Raw genomic sequence first — 20843 nt, forward strand, 5'->3', positions numbered from 1 at the left:
AGTGTGTCAAATTTGAGCTCTTTATGTCAAAAGATGTGGCCGCTAGGGGGGGGGGGTACATACTCATTTTTAGGTATTTTTCGTAAAAATTCATGGTTTTTCCTTGACAACGCTATGATAATCAACTCCAATCATGCTCGCTATATTTTTTTTGTAATCTACACGTAAAAATACGTTAAAATATATAAATTTAATTTCCTTTAAATAAAATTTTGTTCGTTTTTGGTGGAAAAATACATTTTTTTCCTAAAATTGTCATTTTTTCTTGAAAAACTTGATAAAAAGTTAATCATCAACTCTAATCGTGACCGCTTTTTTCCCCTGTATTTTTCCCGTAAAAATACATTTGTATACTAAATATGATCTGTCTGGGTTGAATATTGTGTGCGCTAGGGAGAATAAATTATTTTTTTCGAAATTTTTTATTTTTCCTTGACAACGCTATGTAAATTGATCCGAATCAAGTTCGCTATAATTTTCCTGTAATTTTCACGTAAAAATACGTAAGTGTGTCAAATTTGAGCTCTTTATGTCAAAAGATGTGGCCGCTAGGGGGGGGGGTACATAGTCATTTTTAGGCATTTTTCGTAAAAATTCATGGTTTTTCCTTGACAACGCTATGTTAATCAATTCCAATCAAGTTCGCTATAATTTTCCTGTAATCTACACGCGAAAATACATATGTGTACTAATTTTCAGCCCTCCAGATAAATTTATGTGGCCGCTAGGGGGGGGGGTACACGATTTCAAAAAAACCGATATTAATAGGGTTCCGAACCGAGTACGGAACCCTAAAAAAAATTTAAACACGTCCTAAAATTAATCCCAAAAGAGGTCCAAAATTTGATCCTCAAAGAAGTCCTCAAACGCGTCCTAAAATTGATCCTAAAAGAAGTCCTCAAACACATCTTAAAATTGATCCTCAAAGAAGTCCTCAAAATCGTCCTATATTTGATCCTCAAAGAAGACCTCAAATGCGTCCTAAAATTGATCCTAAAAGAAGTCCTCAAACAAATTTTAAATTTAATCCTGAAAGAAGTCCTCAAAATCGTCCTAAATTTGATTTTCAAAGAAGTCCTTAAACACGTCCTAAAATTAATCCCAAAAGAGGTCCAAAATTTGATCCTCAAAGAAGTCCTCAAACGCGTCCTAAAATTAATCCAAAAAGAAGTCCTAAATTAGATCTTCCAAAAAGTCCTTAAAAACGTCCTAAAATTAATCCCCAAAAAAATCCTTAAACTCGTCCAAAATTTGATCCTCAAAGAAGGCCTTAAACACGCCCTAAAATAAATCCCAAAAGAAGTCCTTAAACACATTTTAAAATTGATTCTCAAAGGAGTCTTTAAACATGTCCCAAATTGAACCCATAAAGAAGTCCTCAAACTCATCCTAAATTTGACCCTAAAAAAAGTCCTCAAATAAATTTTAAATTTAATCCTGAAAGAAGTTCTTAATATCGTCCTAAATTTGATTATCAAAGAAGTCCTTAAACACGTCCTAAAATAAATCCCAAAAGAAGTCCTAAAACACGTCCTAAATTAGATCCTCAAAGAAGTCCTTAAACACGTCTTAAAATTAACCCTCAAAGAAGTTCTCGAACGCGTCCTAAAATTGATCCTCAAAGAAGTCCTTAAAAACCTGTTATAGTTTAATATTATTTCTGTTCTGGCGGATGAAAACTTCGTGGAAAAGGTGGAAAACCTTGATAGAATAATAATACAAAATTATTTGAAACTCCGTTCCGGTTTTATCTTATTTAACTAATAAAGGTCACTTGAACTCGGCTAAGTATTCATCTTTTTAAACCAACTTTGACTAATTGTGTTCTATCTGATGAAAACTTCGTGGAAAATGTGGAAAACCTTGATAGAATAATTCTGAAAATTTATTTGTAACTCCGTTCCGGTTTTATCTTATTTAAAGAATAAAGGTCACTTGAACTCGGCTAAATATTAATCTTTTTTTACCAACTTTGACAAATTGTGTTCTGCCGACTGAAAACTGCGTGGAAAAAAAAATTATTTCCAGCCCAAAAAAATTGTTTCTTTTGAAGAATAATTTTTTTGACAATTTTTTTATGTAAAAAAAATTAATTTACTAATTATTAAATAATTTAGTTAATTGAATTTTTTTAAAGAAAAAAAATTGTGGAAAAAATTATTTTCAGCCCACGAAGAATTTTTTCGTTGGGGAAATAAATTTTTTTGAAAATTTTTTTTCTGTAAAAAAAATAATTGACAAATTATTGAATAATTTAGATAATTAAATTTTTTTAAAGAAAAAAATTGTCAAAAAAATTATTTCCTGCACAAAAAAAAATTTTTCGTTGGGGAAATAAATTTTAAAAAAATTTTTCTGTTAAAAAAATTAATATATTAATTATTGAATTACTTGATTAATTAATTTTTTTGCCGAGAAAAATTGTGAAAGAAATTATTTCCAGCCCAAAAAAAATTTTTTCGTTGGAAGAATAATTTTTTTGACAATTTTTTTCTTAAAAAAAAATTAATTAATGAATTATTTAATTAATTGATTACCTAATTTTTTTTACAGAAAAAAATTGTCAAAAAATTATTTCCAGCCCAAAAAAAATTGTTAATCTTTACATTACGCAAAAAAAACTAAGACAATAGTGTGTCATAGAATTTTTTACTCTATACCCGTGTACTTTTTGGCGATTACTATATTAATCACCCTGTATAATAAATTAAGAAAAGTTTTAATCAATCGCTTCGCCTTTTTAATTTTGAAATAAAAAAATGATAATTAATAATATGAAAATAATGATAATATTAATAATAAGAACACCCGTGCACCCTGCTTCGCGGAGCAGTACATTGAGGGTTTCTCGCATTGTTGCTTATTATTATCTATATTAATAAATGTATATAAAATAAATATGTAAAATAATTCTGATATGTATTGTTTATATTTTTTAATAAATTCATGAAAAATTCAAAAGTAAAAAATGACAAATTTCAGATCTAAACAATTATTCTTTTGTTTTATTTTCAATGATATTATCGCTTGTTATTTTTCATCTCTTGGACATGAAGTTTATGTGCCTGTTAAATTAAAGAGAATATAGAAGTTTAATAAATTTAAATAAAATTTAATATATAAATTATAAAAAATTAAAATATAAATTAAAAATGGATCGACATAGATTCGCAAATTTAACCGGTAAGTTTACTTTTAAAGATAATAATATTTACAAAAATAAAATTAATTAAGAAGAGCGAATGTATTGAAAAAGTGACAAGTCAGTGCTACGACGAATGAATAGTGGATGTTTGGCTACCACGTTGTCTGGTATTTTTCTTCAGTCCGTTATATATGTTTAAAAATTTTTAGAAGCAACGCGAAACATGATTATTGGGATGCATGTAGCAGGGAAAACTAGTGTCGAAATTGCCAATGAAGTGGCATGCTCAACGAAAACTGTCCGGTTATGGATTGACAGACATGCTCGAGGAGGACTTCCTGCATTAGCTGATCACAGAAAATATAATCACCCTCCCCGAAAAACATCTGCGGAGCAAGATGAAGTGATTAATGAATATTTTACAGATCATGAACCATTTTCTTCTACAGCACGTTTTAAAAACGTAGTCAATGCGGAGGTCTGTTATGACACCATTAGACGAAGGTTGAATGAAATGAACATCCACAGCCGTCGTCCGGCGTACAAATCTGTTCTTTCTGATGCCCATCGTGATCAGCGTATAGCTTACGCCCAACAATATGTTCAAGAACCAGAAGAATTTTGGATTAACACTGTTTGCGTAGATGAAAAGTCTTTTTGTACCGCCGAAGATGGTCGCAAACGGGTTTGGCGAAGCCAGGGGAGCCGGTTGAGAGAAAATTGTGTGGTCGCGAAGCAACGCAGCGGAAGAATCTCCTGCAACTTTTGGGGTTGCTCTTCAATTTATGGAGTGGGAGTTCTGCGGGAAGTAGGCCCCGGATTTAATTCTGTGGCATATGTTGAATTGCTGGAGAACGACTTCCTTCCTTATCTCGAAAGAATATTTCCAGCGAACGAGTATGAGGAAGTAAAAATTATACAGGACAACAGCCGAATCCATACGGCTAACAGAACCAGAAATTGGTTTGAGGCACATCCTCGTATAACTTTACTTCCTCATCCTCCGTGCTCGCCAGACCTCAACCCTATTGAGAATTTGTGGGCGATGGTGGTACAAAAGTGGGAATCTGGAGCTGACCGCAATCTAGAAGCATTGATTAACCACACTTTTAGAAGTTGGGAGGAAATAGGGAACAGGCCGGAAGTAGTTTCAAACGCAATTTTATCCATGCCAAGGCGTCTGCAGGCAGTCATACAAAATAACGGAGGATGGACAAAATATTAGGCGTGAGTATATGTGTATGTATTGATGTATAAATGTGATTATTACTACAAAAATAATTATATCAATAATACATACACCCACGCACCCTGCTTCGTGGAGCAGTACATTACGGGTTTCTCATAATGTTATTTATTATGTATGTATCTATGAATGCATGTATGTATTCTCAAGTAATATTCTTACGTATTCTCATTTCCATTGGCAAAGGTACGATCGATGGGCAAAAAATGATCTTCGGTGGAAGGGTTACCAACAACCCAAACTCGAACCTGCTGACATTGTCAATATTCTCAGCAAAAAGGAACGTGAAGTCTTAAAGTGCAGCTGCAATAACTTGATGACGAGCATGCAGATTGAATTAGTTGATTTACCTTAGAGAATTTTTGAAATTGTGTTTATCTGTACTTGTTTCTTTAGAATTTTTTTTATTTAACTTTTCGTTCTACCCAATCTTCATTATTCGAATGACTATTTGTATGGATGCAAACTGTGATTCATAAGTTGAAAAAAGTTTAATTTTCGAGGTTTATAATATTATTATTTACCTATTAATGATTATTACTTAATTATGATTATTATTTATTTCAATTTTTAACATATTTAACCATAAAATTATTTTCCTAGAATTAAAATAAGAAATGGATTCTTTTAACCCTTTCGTGCCCCCGGGCAACCTAGCTTATAGATTTTGTTGAAACTCGTCACTCGGGGGTTTTTGGGGTCGCTGATTACGAATCTGAAGTCAGATTTTCAAAATTCAAAATGGCGGATCCAATATGGCGGACTAATTTTCAAAATTTTATCTGTTCCCCTTAAAACTCATCACTCAGGGGTTTTTGGGGTCGCTGATTACGAATCTGCAGTCAGATTTTCAAAATTCAAAATGACGGATCGAGTTTGTTCAAAAAATATAACTTTTGTTAATTTTTTATCAATGTTGTACCTATTGTTTAAAATAATTATAACTGTATAATACTGTTTTCTATTTTTTAACATATAGTAATAACGATTGTCAATAAAACTATCCATTGGAATTACTGATTGGGTTAAATTTGTAAGAGTTACATCAAATTTTGTAAGTGGTACATATATGTACCGGAGGCACGAAAGGGTTAAGACAATTTATTGTAATTATTTATAATTATAATTTATTATTTAATTCTTTATTTATTATATAATTAAATAATTTATTATCCATTATAATTTATTTATTACTATTTTAGTCATTTATTATATTCGTTTATAATTTTTTTAATAAAAATTTTTTATAAATATTTACTATTTTAATGAACAAATTTTTCAAAAATAAATATTACTTATTTCATTGTAACAAACTTCTAATATTTGAAGAAACAAAACATTAAATCTAAAAAATTAAATCAGTGTTTAATGACTTTGTTCCATTAAATTCCAATCGCTAAGTCTCTAGGCGCATTCATATTTATAATCGTTATATTGCTTGTTCACTTTGTCCACATTTATGCTCGTAGCAAACTGTTTTATCAAGAAATACAAGCCAGTCTGCTCCGAAATGTACTGCATGTCTACGAAAAGTAAAACACCTCCTTAAAAAAAGATTAAAAATTACAGAATTGCATAGAGGTAAAAATGTTTCTAATCAAAAAAATTTCAAACTACTACTTTCAAAATGAAACTATAAAAATTTATTTTTATATCTTATATTTATTTATTTTTATTAAATTTTTTTTAAAATTTATCATTTTCATTAATTTTTATTTTTTTAATTTATTTTTTTTTCATTCTGATGCTTTTAAATTTTTACGGTTTGTTTATTTAATTTCTTTACTTTTTATTTGTTTCATTTTTAACTTTTTATTTCTTTTTACTATTTTTAAAATTTAATTTTAAATGTAATAAATTTTGGAAAAAATTCACTCACAAATTGTCGACAAATTTCACGGTCACAAAAAGACCAAGCATTTTGACATCTCTTGGGAAACTTCCGGTTCCAATAACTTCATAATTTTCGTGATGTAGTTTACTCGAGGCTTATTCTTCCGCAAACCCGCGAATCGATTCGAATTTCTATTGATTGCGCAAACAGATTAGACTTTTCCTCCTGGTGAAATTTTTATCGGAACTGATTTTCAAAAAGTGGTCGATTTCCAAATAAATTCTAGTGCACAGAACGCAGAGGATTTTTTGTTTGTAAAAAATTTTTCAGGTAAATTACATAATTATTATTAATTAGTTATGGTAATTTATAATTAATTGTAATCCTACTTTTTCGTCAAATATTTTTATAAAATAATTTTTACTTAATTTATCCCACAAATTGTAACATTAAATTAATATGGCGAACCAGGTGTATAATTTTACAATAAATATACTAACCTACAATATTATTTATATTTTTGGTGATTTAAATTAAGAGAACTTTTAAATTATTATATATATTACAATAACACGGAATATTCCACTAACATTTCGGGAATATTCTATTGAAAAATTTGGAATATTCCAATGAATATTCCATACATATTCAAGGAATATTAAAAAAATATGAAAATAGTAGGTAATATTTTTAATAATAATAACTGTTAACATAGATTAAATCCAAACATTATTTTTTCTATCTACTAATATATTAAATATTGAGTAATAGATCATTGCTGTGTAAAATTAAATAAATAATTTTTATTGCATTTTCAAAATCAAAATTATTTTTAAAAAATCTCTAATTTGTTGCGTCCTGTTTGCCATTAAACACATTCATCCATTATTTCAATTTCAAAAAAAACATTTTATTCTCATAAAATATTAAAATCTAATAACAATAACATAAATGATATTTTATTTTTATTTATATATTTTTTATTATTATTTTATCTCATTTATTTATTTATTTATTATGAAAACTATTTTTATGGTATTGTTTACATATTCGTAACCTATATATTTTGCTTTGAAGTCTTATTTACCTGCAATTCAATGCACAATCTTTCCTTGTGTCACATGAAACATTTGATTGTAAGCATATATTTCCTTATTTTAACACTTGGAATTATTTTCCAAAAACATATAAACTGCTAACGGAAAATTTAACTGATCAAAACATTCTTTTTGAACGATGACCAATGATGACATTTATTATTTTGTCAGCTGTTTGCTCATGGATTATATAACTAAAAGTTGCACGGCAAATATTCAATATAATGCATTTTTTAAGAAAATTGCGAGATTAATATAATTTTTCAAATCAGCGTGGTCATTTAATCATCATTTTAACTAATTTTAAACATTTTTCAAGGGGAGGTCCAAGACGTGTAAGTTTTTCCATTGAAGCTCAATGTAAAAAATCGTAACTACTTGGACCTGCCCTTAATATAATATAGAAAGCATTTTAATTCTTATATTTATATTTCTTTTATTCAAAGTTTGTATATAAAGTTCAAAAATATAAAAAATATTGAATAAATTTTGCAAAATAGACTTAAAAACAATTTCTTTAAGACAAAAACATTTTGGCATAACATATAAAATTATTATTTTAATATTTCCTAACGTACTAAAGTGTAAAATTATATGCAATAAATAAATAATAATTAAATTGTATGGATTAAAAGAAATATGAAAATATTATTACTGATCCAATAATAACATCCCTACCGAAAGAGTGGTACTGGAATGGTACTGAATTGGACTTGGCTTGAGTTCCACTTCAGTACCGCTACCTGATAACCCATAAGAAGACATTTTTAAAGTACTTTAACAATAGTTTTAAAGGTATATAAGATCAACAAACCATCTCTGACGATATACGTGTAAAACAGCAAAAAAAAACATAATAGTTTGTAGAAAATTTCTGTTAAGTTTGGAAATTATATTGCAATCCCTCCTTGAACAATAGACCCCTAGGTCCTTTGTTGAAGGTTTAAAATTTTAACCCGAGTTTTATTGCTTAAAAAATTTATAATTTTAATAACTCAACTTTAAAAAATATATATTGAGTTCGTTAATATTTCCAGATTATGAATATCTAAAATTTATCAAAAAATAATTACAATTAAAAAAGTTATAATTTATCTCGTATACCTTAAGTTTGACAAAAAAATGGACATCATTTTTGAATTTAGCTGCCAAAGGACATATCATATGCATAATAATGTATGAAAATAATATAAATCCAGGAAAAACAAATATAATATTGAAATAAATATAAAGTATTAGTTTAAACATATTGAAAAAGCTAGTCGCTTTTCACTTTTATGAGGGTATTAACGATAACTCGATCCTTTCCGCAGGTAAATTTCCCAGTTCCATTTCAGTACCAAAATGCACCAAATTAGTACTGAGTTGGTACTGAGCCCTCAGTTCCAATTTTCCAGTACCAATCCAGTACCACCCTTCCGGCAAGGAATTGTCGGTATATTTGAAAGAATTTACAAACTGAGCTAAATTTTTTTGTCACATGATCGATATAGAAAAGCGTATTGGTCAACTCCATCGACTAATTTAAAGAAATCGTTTGCTATAAATTGCACACCACATTTTTCATCCTTTGTGTTAAAATAGATTAAACCACTTGCTTGTGGGAAATAATTTTTTATTGTTTTTAAGGATATTGTATTTTTTTCAGTTGGTAATCGAATACAATTTTTTCCATCTTTAATCTTAATCAAATTCATTTTTATTCAAAAACATTAAACGGACTTGCCCGGATGAAATTATACTTGAAATGAAAAGCACTGACGAAATAGATAGCAACAGGATCCAACGGAATTTTCATATTTGTGAATGACCCTTCAAAAAATTCACTTTCCACAAGTGGCACGGAGTCTGTCCAACAAGTGTCACGAACTAACGAACTTGACACAAGTTGGACGGACTTCGTGCCACTTGTGGTACGAAACACCGCCACTTGCGTCCGAGACGCTCGTGACTTTAAACTCCTTGGACTGACGCGCGCTGTGTGCACTGCCTACGATCTACTGCACGCGGCGTCGATGAGTAGTTCAAGTCGGCGGGAATATTAAGCCCATATATATGCGCCTGAATGTGCATATGAATTTTATATGTTTATATTCTCCTGTTATTTGCTTTTGCAGCAGACTTTATTTAGTTAATGTTTTTCAGGAAATTATAAGAATAAGGATTTGGTTATTATTACCAATATTAATAGAAAATGTTAAATGATTTTTCCGATTTACATAAATTTATATAACTATATTAAAATTTATATTAATCGAATATGTGAATTTAAAAACGAAATTCATTAGGATTAGTATTTAAAAAGGATGATCCGAGAATTCCTGTTAATTCAGGTTGATTATCGTTAATAAATGTGTGGAATTTTATTAATTTGTGTGCAATTAATATTTGCACTGTTCCAGAAGTAAAAATGGATCCTGGAGTTAATATAACAATTTCAGATCTATTTATTTTTTTATTTGCAGTTATTTTATTTTCATTAAATAAGTTGATGTCTAAAGAGGGATTAATAATGAAAAGTCCTTTTCAATTTTTGATATTTTTAGATGAAATGTGGATTTTTGGATCATATTCAATATTAAAAGTGATATTATTGGATATCTTATTTATATCCAATAGTATTAGGATGATTTTCTACTACAAGACCTTAGTGTTAAAAGAGAAAAACAAATTCGGAAAATATTTTCTTATGTACGAAGTCTTTCGTTTTGTGATGCTTCGTAATCAGAAGCCCATTTGGAAAAATAATTTGTTTGAAAATTAAAATCCAAGAATGGAGCACCTAATATTTCAATAATTTCGGTGTCACTATTATAATCAACAACTCCAAACTTTATTGTAAAGTAGTAGAATTCTATGTGGACGTCTCCTTTAGTTAAAATAGTATTTTGACGAGCAATATTTATTATATTTGTGTCAATGTAAGGTAATGATGATAGGGCAGATTCTTTTATTAAATTTATAGTTATTGTATGATCGATTAAAAACTTTCCTTTATTCAATTTAAAATCATTTGATATTAATTCAATGCAAGGATAATTATATCTATTATAATCCGCATTAGCAAAATAGCTATACATGAATTATTATTTGTTAATAAAATAATTAGTATTTTAATTAATTTTTGTAATAGGTTATACAATAGATAGATAAAAATAGAATCATATAAATTATAGTGACGGATATATAAATGAATGTGTAAATCACTAATCCTCTAGAGAAAGTGGTTTCCACCATTTGTTATTTAATTTATTAATTAAATAATTTATTGTGTTTTTAAATTTTTATTAAATTAATTTGAGTTATTTTGTAGATTGGAATTATATTGTTTTAATTTTCTAATGTGTTGATTATTTCTTTATTGAGAGTTATAATTTTTTCAGTTTTATTTAAAATAATTTCAAAGAAATCTGAGAATTCTTGTTTAGTCTGAATGTTTTTGATATTTATTTTTTTTTGTTTGAACGTGTTTGATAATATTTAATTTTTCTTTAGTTTGTAGTTTAATTTAGTGGGGCGGTTCAAGTCCTACACATTTAGATTCTACACCGTATAAATTCTACACGTTAGATTCTACAATGTTAAATTCTACACACATTTATATTTAAAAATAAAAATTAATTCGTTCAATTCCACACAGTTAAATTGTACATCGTTAAATTCAACACACTTTTATATTTAAAAATAAAAATAATTTTGTTAAATTCTACACAGTTAAATTGAACACCGTTAAACTTTGCACAAATTTGTTTAAAAAAATGATAATTATTACTATAAAATTCTACACAGTTAAATTCTACAAAATAAATTTCTTCACAGTTTTTTAGTTGTGTTAAATTCTACACTGTTAAATTCTACACACGTTTATATAAAAAAAATATTAATTTTGTTAAATTCTACACAGTTAAATTGAACACCGTTAAATTCTGTACAAATTTATTTTAAGAAATGAAAATTATTACTGTAAAATTCTACACAGTTAAATTCTACAAAATAAATATATTAGTTTTGTTAAATTAACTGTGTAGAATTTTACAGTAATAATTTTCATTTCTTAAAATAAATTTGTGCAGAATTTAACGGTGTTCAATTTAACTGTGTAGAATTTAACAAAATTAATAATTTTTATTATATAAACGTGTGTAGAATTTAACACAACTAAAAAACTGTGAAGAAATTTATTTTGTAGAATTTAACTGTGTAGAATTTTATAGTAATAATTAACCTTTTTTTTGAAACAAATTTGTGCAGAGTTTAACAGTATTGAATTTAACTGTGTAGAATTTAACAAAATTATTTTTATTTTTAAATATAAAAGTGTGTTGAATTTAACGATGTACAATTTAACTGTGTGGAATTGAACGAATTAATTTTTATTTTTAAATATAAATGTGTGTAGAATTTAACATTGTAGAATCTAACGTGTAGAATTTAAACGGTGTAGAATCTAAATGTGTAGGACTTGAACCGCCCCAATTTAGTTTTCATTATTTATAACATATTAAAATGATGAAATTGTGAATAAATAATTTTATTATTCATTTAATTATTTCAAATATTTATTTTATTTTTAGATAATTATTTAAAATGAACGTGACTAATGAATTGTAGGAATAATGAAAATTTAGAGATTATCAATTTAAAATTTAAGATTTTATTGCCGATAATAGAATATTATTGTTTATTAAACAAAAGTGACATCCCACTGCTGCCACCAAATCAGCTGTTACATCCCGAGCTAAGGCTTGGTTTTTTTGCACCTTTTCAGGAAAGAATTCGTTCTAAGTGAAACACAAAAACTTGCACCTTGTCACAGAAAAGAATAGATTAACTTTCGCGAAATAAACTGAAGGGTCGCTCAACAACGATATTAATCACAGAGATTACACCGGAACTTTTGACTTCTCCTCTTAATTTGCAATGGGTTTATATACTAGTCAATTCATTACTTTATTGGGTATGATTTAGAAAAAGAGCACGATTTTTGCTAAAACGTTTAAGAGCACGTTTTTAGCTAAAACGTTTAAGAGCACGTACGATTTTTCTAAGAATCGTATGTGTCTTTATTTCATAGTAATTGAGCGACATTCAATTCATTTGATATCGATATTATTCATCGATATTAGATTGTTAATCCATAACTTTTCAAAAAATTTATGCATTTAATCATTGTTTCTGTTTGTTTTTTTGTGTATATAAGAATAAATATATACATATATATTCGTGTTATATGTATATATGGATATACATATTCATTGCACACGTGTTCTTTATGATGCATCATTATTTCATTATAATTCTTTTACTTTACTATCTGTCTACAGACTTCACTATGATAATAGTTATGTCGATTATTTATCATCTCTCAAGATAATGAATGAGATGGTACCATTTTCTTTAAAAGAACCAGTTGATAATTTAAAAACGTTTAAACAATTAGGTATATGAATATTATAATTTTATGTGTGTACATACACATATACTCATGTATACATATACACATACTTCTTTTATTTAAATATATAAATACGTGAATTTTAAATGCAATCGGTATTGCCTATGGAAAGGGGCTATTGGAAAATTCGCATAACAGCAAATTTATAATTCTAAAAATGAAAATTTATATATGTCGGGATGTAACATCATGCGTTATAAATTTTTAAATAATAAAAATTATCAATGTCAAAACAGAATTAACAGCACACCAGAAAAGAAAAATAATAGAAAATGTAAACTCAATAGATAAAAACAAAATATAAAATAAATAAAGTCAAAAAATAAAATTGTAAAAAGACAAGTTGACAAATTGATAAAATAACACATAAAAAATATAAATAAAACTGTAAAAAGAGGGAAATAAATAAAACACAAAATAAATAATAAAATTATTAGATAAAATAAACAAATAGAATAAATAAATAATACTTGGAGACTGTCAATTACGCCTTTCTGCGGCCATCGAGATACTTTCTCATCATAACAGAAATGATAAAGGTCTCGATGAGCCGCCAGTTTTCCTGGGACTGTATCATCAGCGAAACCATGTTTTCTTGTGTAACTATAGTGTTTACACCATTCAACATTGCCTGCCTCTCCAAGTCCTATTTACTGCAGGCAAAGAGGGTGTGCTCTGCATTGTCCACTGGGAACTGGCAGTAAGCACACTCCTTACTGTCTCTCTTCTTAAAGCGCTGCAGGTAGAAATTAAAACACCCGTGACCTGTCAGCACTTGTGTCAGATAGTAGGAGACCTCTGCATGGTTCCTACTTAACCAAATAGCGAGTGTCGGTATAAGGCAATAAGTCCATCGATCTGTAACCAATAAGGGCAGGAGTAATTTGCCGTCGCTTTTTGTTGTCCATTATCTACAAAACCAAGTTTAAAGTCTGAAAGAAATTTGAAAGGTATCTCATTTACTTTGGTTAATTTAACTAAGTTTTAAAATTTTTCATAAATCTCTTTAATTTGAGGAACTATGCATAATAAAATCGATGTGTAATACTAGGTTCGTTCGCAGTACTTCCACCAGTAGTGTAAAATGAAACGTTCTTACTTTCATACGTATCAGAATCATTTTCTTCTTTTTCGTCTTCTTGGGTTGAAATTGAGATAGAAATTTTAAAAAAACCTTGGCCTCCATCTACCATTACTTTTATTCTTGTTTCTTCTTTATGCTCAATGTTCCGTTTCTCAAAGACAAAATCAAGAAGTTCTGACGCATTGGCATACACGACTGGTCTTTTTTAACTCCTTCCTTAGACGTTTCGAATTCATAGAGACCTTCTTTGTAAATGTTTCCCATCATTTTTGGTTTTTCATACATATGTTGATTATGATTTGAAAGAACTGTTTTTCTTCCAGCAGAAGAACGAATGAAGTTTGACAATTTTTTTATATAACTTGTAGAACAGCCAGTAATAGTGTGGAATTGATCCAAACTTTGAGCAGATAAGATTACTTCTTTCTCTTTCTGCTTCCTCGTGGAGGAAGCTATGTAGTCCTTTCGTTTATAAAATTTTTCAAAATGGTGAAAACAAATTTTCCTCTATATAGAAACATGTTATATGAGATCCTGATCAATTGTCCGGATGTATGTGTGTGTATGTGTGTGGATAGTTTTTGTGAACACGATATCTTTAACAGGTTTTATATATAATAATTGCAAAAAGCTGACAAATTTAAATTTTCATTTTTCATTCAATTTTAAAACATAAATCTTCCTGGCTTCGACAAATGTTGATAAAATTAGTTAGGATTTGGTATACAAGCGCGTTTGGGTCCACAGAAGACGACAGTATATCAGAAAACTTGAAAATAATTAATTGTTTGTCAATATTTAATAGTTTTTAATTATATGTCAACAATCACGTTTTCTTACCTTAGCCGACAAAAAGTCTGTGGGGAAGTTTTGAATTGAAGGAACTTTCAGTGAGACATTTGTTTATCAATGTATAAGGAAGTTTTTTGGAAAATTTTAAATTAATTCGTTGAACAGTTTAGAAAATATGTAAGCTTTAACAAATTGCGCGAGGCGCGCTAGTAAGTCGCCGTGTAGACTTTATAGGTGATCTGCTTCCCACAACATTTTAAATACAAATTTATTTACACCTAAATTAAGGCTTAATCTTAATTTTTATTGTAATTAGTTTACAAATAAAAAACCAAAAAAGTGTTCCTCCTGAAAAAAGAAATTTATTTGTTAAACTAAATTTAGAACATTTTTTTTTGTAATAGATAATCAAAACAATTATAAAATAATTATAAAATTGAATATTAATCACATAATAAACATTAAGTAATTAAACAAATTTTAATATTATTTTTCTAATTATTTATTACATTAAAAATTTAATTTAATTTGTATTTTAAATGTTGAGGGAAGCAGATCACCTATAAAGTCTACACGGCGACTTAATAACGCGCCACGCGTAATTTGTTAAAACTTTTCTAAACTGTTCAATGAATTAATTAAAAATTTTCCAAAAAACTTCCTTATACATTGATAAACAAATGTCTCACTGAAAGTTCCTTCAATTCGAAACTTTTCCACAGACTTTTTGTCGGCTAAGGTAAGAAAACGTGATTGTTGACATATAATTAAAAAATATTAAATATTGACAAACGATTAATTATTTTCAAGTTTTTTGATATGCTGTCGTCTTCTGTGGACCCAAACGCGCTTGTATACCAAATCCTAACTAATTTTATCAACATTTGTCGAAGGTAGAAAGATTTATGTTTTAAAATTGAATGAAAAATGAAAATTATTACATATAAGGTAGCACTTTTCAAAACTCAAATTTTTAATTTTAACGTCATTTGGGCAATAGATGTTCAGCAATATATAGTCCAGTCGAGTGCCTCGGTGAGTTCTTTTTCCCATCCGCTCATATATATGAGAGATTCTTTTCCAATCGCCCCAGCCCAAAAAGTCAATGTTCTGGGATTGGCTTCATACTTTGGTAAATTATTGTCCTATATGATAGTAATAAATCCCTAAAATATAAACTCATTAAAAAAATATTTGTAGAAAGTAGAGGGGGTTGAAGTTTTGACGTTAAGGGTAACATTGTCATTTTCAAATCCGTATAACTATGACGAAAGTTAATGGATTTTAATTTATTTATAATGAATTTTAATGCATTTTTCACGTACTTTTCAAAAATGTATACAAAATTTAAAAAAAAAAAATTTTGACCCCTTTTTGCTTCCTCGTGGAGGAAGCTATGTAGTCCTTTCGTTTATAAACTTTCTAAAAATGGTGAAAACAAATTTTCCTCTATATAGAAACATGTTATATGAGATCCTGATCAATTGTCCGGATGTATGTATGTGTGTGTGTGTGTGTGTGTGTATGTGTGTGTGGATAGTTTTTGTGAACACGATATCTTTAACAGATTTTAATGGATTTGGGTAAAATTTGATAGGCTTATTTAACACATTAATCTCTCAAAAATGACGAGAGGATTTTTAAAAATACCCCAAAAAAAAAATTTTATCGTCTTTTTTCCAAAAATTTTTTTGTAATTGAAAAAATTTTTAAATCGAAAAATTTAAGGTAATATATAATAAAATCGTCTTCTTTATGTCAAGATGAATCGATTGATATATATAAAGTATAGATTTGATTGAAATTTAAAGAATTAATGAAAGTTAAAAAATCAAAAATTCTCATTTTAGCTAAAAAATGATGTGTTTATTTAAATTCATGTTTATATATGAAATAATTTTATTCCCTGCATTGAAACGAATTGGTTGGTATATATAAAGTATAGATTTGATTTAAAATTTGAGAATTAATAAAAATTGAAAAATCGAAAATTCATATTTTAGCTAAAAAATGTTGTGTTTTTTTAAAATTCAAGTTCATGAATAAAATAATTGTATTCCTTGCATTAAAACGAATCGATTCGTATATATAAAGTTTATGTTACACTCAAAATTAATTAAAATTTTCTTTATTTTTCAAAAAATTTAATTAATTTAAAACATTTTTAACTCGAAATTTTTTAAATCAATCAATTGAATTAGACAAATTCATTGCTTCCTTCACGAGGAAGCGAATTTTTTGCTTCACAAAATGAGGAAGCATAATGTTTATGAAATAAACATAAAGGACCCCCTCCTTGTTTTCAAAATCAACCCTTATTTTTCGATTTTCACCCCTTCGGGTATTTTTTTTTTATTTTATTTTCATTGGAAAGTTGAGGTTTTTTCCCATGAGCTATGTAAATATGAAAATGGGACAACAATAATTTTGTGAGAAACAGAATATTAAAGGAGGCGGTGCCTACCTATATCCTCGAAGATGATCTTTAGGTATACCCGTTATCGGCACCGCCTACATTAATATTCTGTTTCTCACAAAATTATTGTTGTCCCATTTTCATATTTACATAGCTCATGGGAAAAAATCTCAGCTTTCCAATGAAAATAAAAAAAATTAAAAAAAAATACCCGAAGGGGTGAAAATCGAAAAATAAGGGTTGATATTGAAAAAAAGGGTCAAAAAATTTTTTTTTAAAATTTTGTATACATTTTTGAAAAGTACGTGAAAAATGCATTAAAATTCATTATAAATAAATTAAAATCCATTAACTTTCGTCATAGTTATACGGATTTGAAAATGACAATGTTACCCTTAACGTCAAAACTTCAACCCCCTCTACTTTCTACAAATATTTTTTTAATGAGTTTATATTTTAGGGATTTATTACTATCATATAGGACAACAATTTACCAAAGTATGAAGCCAATCCCAGAACATTGACTTTTTGGGCTGGGGCGATTGAAAAAGAATCTCTCTCATATATATATATGTTACGGGCAATGTGCGGGAGGCGGGCAATGTCCGAGAATGCCCGGGCATTGTCGACAATGCCCAAAATCAGTGGGCATTGTCGACATTGCCCACTTATTTTTAAAAACGTTTACAAAAGGTTGACAATGCCCGGTCATTGTTGACAATGCCCGGGCATTTTCGACATTGCCCACTAATTTTTGGGCAATGTTGTTTATTATAAATAAGTAACATGTTATTAGAAAATAATGCCCGAAATATTTATTTTCACTGTCACTGTTAATAGGTCTAATTAATTTCTTGTTTCCGTTCACGGAAATTGTGTCGTATTTTTTTAAAAATCTGTAACTCCTCGAATCCTTTTTTTCGCATAACTTTAATTGGTCCACTTTTTTAATGTAACTTTCATATTCCTCACAAGACATGTAAGCACAATTGTCTGTCCGTTTTTTTGACAGCAAAATAATTTCTTGTACTAACAAAGCGTTGATCAAATTAATTTTTCTCACCTTAATTAATATTTTTGTAGAAATAATAAAATTAATTGATAATTAAGTACAAAATTTATTAAAACTTTTTTCTTTACAATTATAAAACATTATTTTAGTACATTAAATATTAAAAATTAAGAATTACAGCCGAGTATCACAATGAAGTCTATACTTATGTTTGATATCGTAAAATGACGAAAAGTCCTCCTTTTGGGGCACACAAAATGATTGCAAATAAATCCATTGAATTGACTGCACAAATAAAAATTCTTCAGAATTTAGTAAACAGCGTTAAATTGATTATATTATTCAATTATTCAGTTTTAACAAGTGATGAAATATTTACTTATATTACAAATTATTTTTTATTAAAAAATTTTATGCATTTCAACATTGCCCAAAATGGACTGGGCATTGTCGACATTGCCCAGAAAACAGAATTTTATAAATAATTTTCGACATTGACCGAAAAAAACAGGGCAATGTCGACAATGCCCACTGATTTTGGGCATTGTCGACAATGCCCGGGCATTCTCGGACATTGCCCGCCTCCCGCACATTGCCCGTAACATATATATATATATATATATATATATATATATATATAACAAATATTGAAGGAACTTTCAGTGAGACATTTTATATATATATACATGCACGCGCGCGCGCCTTTTCTATTTCGCGAAAATTGATCCTATTACAAAAAATTTTCAAATGTGGATAACTTTGAGATAGGAGCAGCTAGGATTTCGGTCGAAACGGTTTTTTCACCTGTAAACATAATAAAGGCAACCCCACTAGCCGATTTTGTCGACATTTTTGTTCAACCTATCGTCGCTTCCTGCCTACCGTTGGGATGGGGCCCACGTTAGTGCTGCGTAAAGCAACTTGCCACACTTGCCACCAGTCTCCTTTTTTTCTTACGGGGATCTCCAACATTTGGCATCACCCGTGCTAAATTATCCGCGCACTTTATTGCCTTATTCGACGCTGTAGCGATGTGGTGATGGAAGATAAACCTTCCATACAGTTCCACACCAAGTTACTATATCTGTCTCCTTCACTTGACCTCGAATTCGTCTATCACGATTCGTGGGGCTTTATAACCACGTCTGTCTGTGATCAGCAATGCTTCGGTGTTTTCCAGGGCCATTTGATGACCTATGGTTTTCAGCCAGCATTTTGCCAGCCGCAGACATTCGTTCACCAATATCCCCAGAGCTACTTCCATGTCGGGTAGCGCACACGATCACCGCACCTTCGGGCAGTTCGAATCTCAGGAAGTCATCGTACATACATAATTATTAATTATCCATTATCCTCAACAGGTAGGACAATATACCTTTCTGCATCATCGACTCAATGAGATCTTCTCATCTCACGGAATTGAACGCGTTTCGTATGTCTATTGCTACCAACGCGCAAAAGCTCTTCTTTTTGTTAGGACCCAATTTGTTTTTCTCTTTCTTGACGAGGTCCACAACTGCCTTTATGGCATCAACTGTGGATCGACCTTGGTTTAATCAAAATTGGTAATCGGATATACTATTCTCTTCTGCCAAGTGAGATTGAAATCTCTGCAGAACCATGTCCTCTAGAAGTTTGCCCATCGTGTCCAACAGAAATATAGGCTTGTACGATAAGACCTCATCCAGAGGTGTGTCACCCTTTCTTAGGAGGACCAACCTTTGCCTCTTCCAGTCTGGAAAGAACTCCCTTTTTTATAGGCAGCGATTGAAGATGTCTCGTAAAATATTATTAATATTTTCGACCGATCATTGATTTGCCGGTGCCGAAATTTATTGTTGACAAAAGTAGTATTACAAGTCGGGTTACTGGCGAATTTCACTTGAATTTAAGCAAAAGGCGCTACGACTCTTTCATATGATTAATCTAGGTTATGTTTCGTATAATAATCACCACAGAATTCTCTCCGTGTATTATAAAGGATTGTTTGAATAAAAATTAAAGTTTTTAAGAATAGACCTTTGTCATATTTGAGATTATGCTATCCAAATTGTTTATTATTGACTAAAAATTGTAATTAACAAAAAGAATTGAAACTTTCAATTCTTTTTTATTTAAAAAATAAGATGCTCATATTAAAAATAAATATACTTAATTTTATAGCTTTTATTTTATAGCCTGTCAATTATTTCTTCTTCTTAAACTTAATTTATTTTACTAATTTGATGGAAATTGTGAATTGAAATCTCGGGTTAACCTCAATATTGACAGATTATTAATGGCTGCTGATAATTAATGATGAGCGCCTGGCTTTTTGATAATCTTTTAATCCTCTGTTGACAATCCGTCAACCAAGACGTACAAAACATGAAGAACGAGCGCCACGAGGCTGCTCGTTCTCTTTGCCTATTAGAAACGTCACATGCGTGGTAGCGACCCTGTCGATAGTTGCGGATTCATGAATTCGCAAGCAGCGAACAACGGGTTGCAGCCTTGCTGGCGCGAGTCATTATAATACTCTTAAGGAAAACAGCTGATCTTGGACTAGTAATAGTGTGAACTTATTACAAAATGAGCCTGGAGCAGTGACAACAATATAAAGAGTAGTTTTGTTAATAAAAAATAATAACTGATTTTCTCTATGATTAAAAGTTCTAATCTAAGAACTTTTGGCTGCATTTTTGGATTCGTCCTCAAGTCTGCTTCCTGGACTCTTCTCGTTCCTTCTGAGAGACTTTTGTTTTAATTTATTTTGCGCTGAT

At 29.3% G+C, this 20843-nt stretch overlaps 2 protein-coding genes across 2 annotated transcripts in view; one reads left to right on the top strand and one right to left on the bottom strand.

Moving 5' to 3' along the window:
* The window catches only part of LOC127279017 (ionotropic receptor 75a-like), a 380333-nt gene that overhangs the window by 358594 nt on the left and 896 nt on the right, over positions 1-20843 (top strand). The window lies entirely within an intron of this gene.
* Positions 1-20843, bottom strand: part of LOC127279020 (uncharacterized) — a 335741-nt gene that overhangs the window by 178773 nt on the left and 136125 nt on the right. The window lies entirely within an intron of this gene.

This window comes from Leptopilina boulardi, unplaced genomic scaffold, assembly GCF_019393585.1.
Source record: "Leptopilina boulardi isolate dan_hultmark-lab unplaced genomic scaffold, ZJU_Lbou_2.1 LbouV2_213, whole genome shotgun sequence".
Taxonomy (NCBI): domain Eukaryota; kingdom Metazoa; phylum Arthropoda; class Insecta; order Hymenoptera; family Figitidae; genus Leptopilina; species Leptopilina boulardi.